This window comes from Procambarus clarkii, chromosome 47, assembly GCF_040958095.1.
Source record: "Procambarus clarkii isolate CNS0578487 chromosome 47, FALCON_Pclarkii_2.0, whole genome shotgun sequence".
Lineage (NCBI taxonomy): Eukaryota > Metazoa > Arthropoda > Malacostraca > Decapoda > Cambaridae > Procambarus > Procambarus clarkii.
The window spans coordinates 16224427-16230426 of NC_091196.1; the positions used below are offsets into that span (position 1 = coordinate 16224427).

General features: G+C 49.2%; 1 protein-coding gene across 1 annotated transcript in view; it reads right to left on the reverse strand.

Annotated features, from left to right (window-relative positions):
• LOC123749789 (protein O-mannosyl-transferase TMTC2) overlaps positions 1-5661 on the reverse strand; it is a 918506-nt gene extending 912845 nt beyond the window's left edge. The window contains exon 1 of the mRNA XM_069301975.1: positions 5296-5661. The gene's annotated coding sequence lies outside the window, so the exon portion shown is untranslated. The remainder of the gene's footprint in view (positions 1-5295) is intronic.
• Between the last annotated feature and the right edge of the window lie 339 nt (positions 5662-6000).

The window sequence follows — 6000 nt, forward strand, 5'->3', positions numbered from 1 at the left end:
GTGTATTGTTGCCCACTGTGTATTGTGGCCCAGGGCGTATTGTGGCCCACTGTGTATTGTGGCCCACTGTGTATTGTGGCCCACTGTGTATTGTGGCCCATTGTGTATTGTGGCCCACTGTGTATTGTGGCCCACTGTGTATTGTGGCTCCACTGTGTATTGTGGCCCACTGTGTATTGTGGCCCACTGTGTATTGTGGCCCACTGTGTATTGTGGCCCACTGTGTATTGTGGCCCATTGTGTATTGTGGCTCCACTGTGTATTGTGGCCCACTGTGTATTGTGGCCCACTGTGTATTGTGGCCCATTGTGTATTGTGGCCCACTGTGTATTGTGGCCCACTGTGTATTGTGGCTCCACTGTGTATTGTGGCCCACTGTGTATTGTGGCCCACTGTGTATTGTGGCCCAGGGCGTATTGTGGCCCACTGTGTATTGTGGCCCACTGTGTATTGTGGCCCACTGTGTATTGTGGCTCCACTGTGTATTGTGGCTCCACTGTGTATTGTGGCCCACTGTGTATTGTGGCCCAGGGCGTATTGTGGCCCACTGTGTATTGTGGCCCACTGTGTATTGTGGCCCACTGTGTATTGTGGCTCCACTGTGTATTGTGGCCCACTGTGTATTGTGGCCCAGGGCGTATTGTGGCCCACTGTGTATTGTGGCCCACTGTGTATTGTGGCTCCACTGGGTATTGTGGCCCATTGTGTATTGTTGCCCACTGTGTATTGTGGCCCAGTGTATTGTGGCCCACTGTGTATTGTGGCCCAGGGCGTATTGTGGCCCACTGTGTATTGTGGCCCACTGTGTATTGTGACCCACTGTGTATTGTGGCCCACTGTGTATTGTGGCTCCACTGTGTATTGTGGCCCACTGTGTATTGTGGCCCATTGTGTATTGTGGCCCACTGTGTATTGTGGCCCACTGTGTATTGTGGCCCAGGGCGTATTGTGGCCCACTGTGTATTGTGGCCCACTGTGTATTGTGGCCCACTGTGTATTGTGGCCCACTGTGTATTGTGGCCCACTGTGTATTGTGGCCCACTGTGTATTGTGGCCCACTGTGTATTGTGGCCCACTGCGTAATGTGGCCCAATGTGTATTGTGGCCCACTGTGTATTGTGGCCCACTGTGTACTGTGGCCCACTGTGTACTGTGGTCCACTGTGTACTGTGGCCCACTGTGTACTGTGGCCCACTGTGTACTGTGGCCCACTGTGTACTGTGGCCCACTGTGTACTGTGGCCCACTGTGTACTGTGGCCCACTGTGTACTGTGGTCCACTGTGTACTGTGGCCCATTGTGTACTGTGGCCCACTGTGTACTGTGGCCCACTGTGTACTGTGGCCCACTGTGTACTGTGGCCCACTGTGTACTGTGGCCCACTGTGTATTGTGGCCCACTGTGTAATGTGGCCCACTGTGTATTGCGGCCCACTGCGTAATGTGGCCCACTGTATTGTGGCCCAGTGCGTAATGTGGTCCACTGTGTATTGTGGCCCACTGCGTAATGTGGCCCACTGTGTATTGTGGCCCACTGTGTATTGTGGCCCACTGTGTACTGTGGCCCACTGTGTACTGTGGTTTACTGTGTACTGTGGCCCACTGTGTACTGTGGCCCACAGTGTACTGTGGCCCACTGTGTACTGTGGCCCACTGTGTACTGTGGCCCACTGTGTATTGGGGTCCACTGCATATTGTGGTCCACTGCAGGTCTGCTGGAAGACAGGAGTTAGCAGGCAATGCTGTACCTGGTTGATACCTGGTTGATGGGGTTCTGGGAGTTCTTCTACTCCCCAAGCCCGGCCCGAGGCCAGGCTTGACTTGTGAGAGTTTGGTCCACCAGGCTGTTGCTGGGAGCGGCCCGCAGGCCCACATACCCACCACAGCCCGGTTGGTCCGACACCCCACCCTCACCCTTCGTCCAGAAAATGATCTAGTTTTTCTCTTGAAGATGTCCACGGTTGTTCCCGCAATATTTCTTATACTCTTTCGGAGGGTGTTGAACAACCGCGGACCTCTGATGTTTATACAGTGTTCTCTGATTGTGCCTATGGCACCTCTGCTCTTCACTGGGCCTCTGATGTTTATACAGTGTTCTCTGATTGTACCTATGGCACCTCTGCTCTTCACTGGGCCTCTGATGTTTATACAGTGTTCTCTGATTGTACCTATGGCACCTCTGCTCTTCACTGGACCTCTGATGTTTATACAGTGTTCTCTGATTGTGCCTATGGCACCTCTGCTCTTCACTGGTTCTATTCTACATTTTCTTCCATATCGTTCACTCCAGTATGTTGTTATTTTACTGTGTTGATTTGGGACCTGTCCCTCCAGTATCTTCCATGTGTATATTATTTGATAAATATTGTGGCCCATTGTGTATTGTGGCCCACTGTGTATTGTGGCCCCCTGTGTATTGTGGCCCACTGTGTATTGTGGCCCACTGTGTATTGTGGCCCACTGTGTATTGTGGCCCACTGTGTATTGTGGCCCACTGTGTATTGTGGCCCACTGTGTATTGTGGCCCATTGTGTATTGTGGCCCATTGTGTATTGTGACCCACTGTGTATTGTGGCCCATTGTGTATTGTGGCCCACTGTGTATTGTGGCCCACTGTGTATTGTGGCCCACTGTGTATTGTGGCCCACTGTGTATTGTGGCCCACTGTGTATTGTGGCCCACTGTGTATTGTGGCCCACTGTGTATTGTCGCCCATTGTGTATTGTGACCCACTGTGTATTGTGGCCCATTGTGTATTGTGGCCCACTGTGTATTGTGGCCCACTGTGTATTGTGGCCCATTGTGTATTGTGGCCCACTGTGTATTGTGGCCCACTGTGTATTGTGGCCCACTGTGTATTGTGGCCCACTGTGTATTGTGGCCCACTGTGTATTGTGGCCCATTGTGTATTGTGGCCCATTGTGTATTGTGGCCCACTGTGTATTGTGACCTACTGTGTATTGTGGCCCCTTGTGTATTGTGGCCCACTGTGTATTGTGACCCACTGTGTATTGTGGCCCATTGTGTATTGTGGCCCACTGTGTATTGTGGCCCACTGTGTATTGTGGCCCACTGTGTATTGTGGCCCACTGTGTATTGTGGCCCACTGTGTATTGTGGCCCACTGTGTATTGTGGCCCACTGTGTATTGTGGCCCATTGTGTATTGTGGCCCACTGTGTATTGTGGCCCATTGTGTATTGTGGCCCACTGTGTATTGTGGCCCATTGTGTATTGTGGCCCACTATGTATTGTGGCCCATTGTGTATTGTGGCCCACTGTGTATTGTGGCCCACTGTGTACTGTGGCCCACTGTGTACTGTGGCCCACTGTGTACTGTGGCCCACTGTGTATTATGGCCCACTGTGTATGTGAAGTGTGTCTGTTTTGTGTACTATGTGTATTATGCGTACTGTGTGTTATGTGCACTGTGTTATGTGCAGTGTGTGTTATGTGCAGTGTGTGTGTTATGTGCAGTGTGTGTGTTATGTGCAGGGTGTGTTATGTGTAGTGTGTTATGTGCAGTGTGTGTGTTATGTGCAGTGTGTGTGTTATGTGTAGGGTGTGTGTTATGTGTAGGGTGTGTGTTATGTGCAAGGTGTGTGTTATGCGTAGGGTGTGTGTTATGTGCAGTGTGTGTGTTATGTGCAGTGTGTGTTATGTGCAGTGTGTGTTATGTGCAGTGTGTGTTATGTGTAGTGTGTGTTATGTGCAGTGTGTGTTATGTGCAGTGTGTGTTATGTGCAGTGTGTGTTATGTGTAGTGTGTGTTATGTGCAGTGTGTGTTATGTGTAGTGTGTTATGTGTAGGGTGTGTGTTATGTGCAGTGTGTCTTATGTGCAGTGTGTGTTATGTGTAGTGTGTTATGTGTAGTGTGTGTTATGTGCAGTGTGTGTTATGTGCAGGGTGTGTGTTATGTGCAGTGTGTGTTATGTGCAGTGTGTGTTATGTGTAGTGTGTGTTATGTGCAGTGTGTGTTATGTGCAGTGTGTGTGTTCTGTGCAGGGTGTGTGTTATGTGCAGGGTGTGTGTTATGTGCAGTGTGTGTGTTATGTGTAGTATGTTATGTGCAGTGTGTTTTGTGTAGTGTGTGTTATGTGTAGTGTGTGTTATGTGCAGGGTGTGTGTTATGTGCAGTGTGTGTGTTATGTGTAGTATGTTATGTGCAGTGTGTTATGTGTAGTGTGTGTTATGTGTAGTGTGTGTTATGTGTAGTGTGTGTTATGTGCAGGGTGTGTGTTATGTGTAGGGTGTGTGTTATGTGTAGTGTGTGTTATGTGCAGGGTGTGTGTTATGTGTAGGGTGTATGTTATGTGTAGGGTGTGTGTTATGTGTAGGGTGAGTGTTATGTGCAGTGTGTGTGTTATGTGTAGGGTGTGTGTTATGTGCAGTGTGTGTTATGTGCAGTGTGTGTTATGTGCAGTGTGTGTGTTATGTGTTGGGTGTGTGTTATGTGCAGGGTGTGTGTTATGTGCAGGGTGTGTGTTATGTGCAGGGTGTGTGTTATGTGCAGGGTGTGTGTTATGTGCAGGGTGTGTGTTATGTGCAGGGTGTGTGTTATGTGCAGGGTGTGTGTTATGTGCAGTATGTTATGTGCAGTATGTTATGTGTAGTGTGTGTTATGTGTAGTGTGTGTTATGTGTAGTGTGTTATGTGTAGTGTGTGTTATGTACAGTGTGTGTTATGTGTAGTGTGTTATGTGCAGTGTGTTATGTGTAGTGTGTGTTATGTACAGTGTGTTATGTGTAGTGTGTGTTATGTACAGTGTGTGTTATGTGCAGTGTGTTATGTACAGTGTGTGTTATGTGCAGTGTGTTATGTGTAGTGTGTTATGTACAGTGTGTGTTATGTGCAGTGTGTTATGTACAGTGTGTGTTATGTAGTGTGTGTTATGTACAGTGTGTTATGTGTAGTGTGTGTTATGTGCAGTGTGTGTTATGTGCAGTGTGTGTTATGTGCAGTGTGTTATGTGCAGTGTGTTATGTGTAGTGTATTTTATGTGCAGGGTGTGTGTTATGTGCAGTGTGTGTTATGTGCAGTGTGTGTTATGTGCAGTGTGTTATGTGCAGTGTGTTATGTGCAGTGTGTTAAGTGTAGTGTGTTAACATCTGGTGTGGGGGCGGAGGAGAGACCCGTATGGACGGCCTGCCACAACCTCCACACTTATGGAATATTATACTAGAGTTATGTATGTAAAAATCTTCAGTTTGGTTAAGTTGAACAAAATGTTGTAAATTTAATTTATTTCAACAAATAGATTTAACACAAGAACACGTTAAATGGCAGAAATAGTACTCACTATTCAGGAGAGAGACGATGCTTGGTCGACTTCCCGACTTTAATTTTCCTCACCGAATTGCTACCCTAAAATATTTCTAAGTCCCAAAACACATCTCTCACCAACAAACTACAATGTATAAAACGGCGTCGGAGGACTACGAGACGGCAGGACGCGTCGCGACCGACTGACCCCCCAAGAACCGCTCTAGAGAACATTTTCAGGAGTCCGGTATCTAGAGAACATCATCATCACACACTGGGAGACTGCCCGCAGGCTGAGGGGGCGAAAGGCGTCACATGGCCCAAAGATCCCACGAGCGGAGCGCTGTACATCCTCTCGGCTCAAGCGCCCGGGACCGACTGGCGAGCGACTGGATGTGGTCGAGCGCGAGCGAGCGACTGGTGGATGAGGCGGAGCCGCGCGCGGCCGAGTGAGGGGCGGGTCTTAGGGCGGTCAGGCCCGGGTCACCGACACGCCCACGCCGCTCTGGGGGATTACGCCGACAACGGTATACTGTCCTCTAACTTAGCCAAGATCATTAGAATGTAGGAACTTGGGGGAGGGAAGTTGCGGATAATGGTATCCAAATACAGTTCAGTGAGCCCCTCAGCGCCGCTAATTGGTGATTCCATCGTAGCCGCGGAACAAACACTGGAAACTTAACCAGGAGCAAATCTCGTCCATTTTGGCTCAACAACGCTTAAACGGGGGTATCGATTTCTT